This window comes from Myotis brandtii, unplaced genomic scaffold (genome assembly GCF_000412655.1).
Source record: "Myotis brandtii unplaced genomic scaffold, ASM41265v1 scaffold2514, whole genome shotgun sequence".
Taxonomy (NCBI): domain Eukaryota; kingdom Metazoa; phylum Chordata; class Mammalia; order Chiroptera; family Vespertilionidae; genus Myotis; species Myotis brandtii.
In genome coordinates, this window is record NW_005359533.1 from 33,887 (window position 1) to 35,464 (window position 1,578).

Genomic DNA, 1,578 nt, shown 5'->3' on the forward strand with positions numbered 1-1,578 from the left:
CAGGAAGGCGCCCCCTGGAGCCCGCAGCTCGTCCAGGGCCACCTGCAGCGCCCCCACTTGGGTGCAGAGTCTGGGCATCAGGACATCCAGAGGCGCTCGGGCTCCTGCAGATGGATGATGGCAGCGGTAGTGGTGGTGGCGGCAGCGCTTTGGGGAGGCGGGCCTGGCCTCTGGGTCTTCCTGGCAGCATCCTTGCCCAGTGGTCCTCGCTGGGCTTCGGGGCCCGGTCCTCCTGCCATTGAATTTTGGAAGAGGGTGGGCCAAATCTGCGTGGGAAACAGAACAGAAGGTGCTCCCGTGTGAGCGGCCTGGCCAAGGTCCCCAGGACCCCTTCCCAGTCCCCCGCCTCCCCATCCCCCACTAAGCCTGACTGGTGGCCCCCTCCAGGGTCTGGTGGGAACCGCTGCCAAGTCCTGGGCCTCCACCTCTCAGCCCTTGGGGGCTTTGGGAGCATCTCCCCCGGTCAGTGTGTGTCCCTCCCTCCCCTGGGTGCTGGTTTGCCATTGAGGGAAGGTGCCCACACCCCAGCTCTGGGAAGGCACAGCCCAGAAACCTACCTGGTCTGTCCTGATGTCCTGCTCTGGAGGAGTCAGACTCGTCCTTTCTGCTCCCTGGGGTGGGGGATGGCCGCGCCCTCACCTTCTCTTCTGGGGAGTCCGTTTTCTTTGTGGGGACTGCTTAGGGGACCATCAGGGCTTCCCCACCCATGAGGCCTGGAGCTCCTGGGCCCAGGGCTGGGCCTGGTGATGGCTGTGGGTGGAGAGGAGAGGAATGAGTGAGAGGTCCCTGAACTCTCTCTCTGGAAGTCTGGGGGAGAGTGGGGTGGTTCAGGGTCCCATTTGGACCCGGGTTCATAAAAGCCCCCCCTCCCCACACACACACCTCTGGTGCCTGGCATGGTTGCTCCAGGAAACCCTCCCTCAGGTCCAGAGCCCTCGGATGGCAGAGCCCATAAGCAAAAGGAACCCGGCCTTCACCTTGGCTTTCCCTCACTTTCCGTGTAGGAAGGTGAAACCTTCTGGGGCTTGCTGTTTGGCCCACCCCCATAATCGAGAGAGAGAGAGAGAGAGAGAGAGAGAGAGAGAGAGAGAGAAAAGAAGTTAGCATCCTACCTCCTTTGCTGTGGGAGCCTCTTTCCATCCCTGTGACCTTCTGTGTCCCCCTCTCATAAGGATGACAATTGCCTCCTTTTTCTCCACGGGACAGGTTTTTCTTGGAGGAAATGCTCTCATATTCTCCGGGGGAGCCATCTGAGTCCTCCTTGCCAGGCCTCCTGCCACTTCCAACCCTTTCCATTTGGTCCAGGTCTCCCGTCTCAGCAAGGGGTCTGGACGCTTCAAGAGTTCGCCAGGCAATAAGCAGGTGAGCAGAGGAGCTGGCTTTTCTGTTACCCAGCGCCCCCTGCGGGAAGGTGGGGCTGGCGGGAAACCACACCCTAGACCAGGGGTGGGCAACCTTTTTGTGAGTGGGTGCCAAAACCAGCAAAATCTCTGACTCAAAATTCTTCTGCGTGCCAACCCTAATTTTTTGGGAACATGTTACGCCTACTTGATATCTCTTACGGTGTACATATGTGAA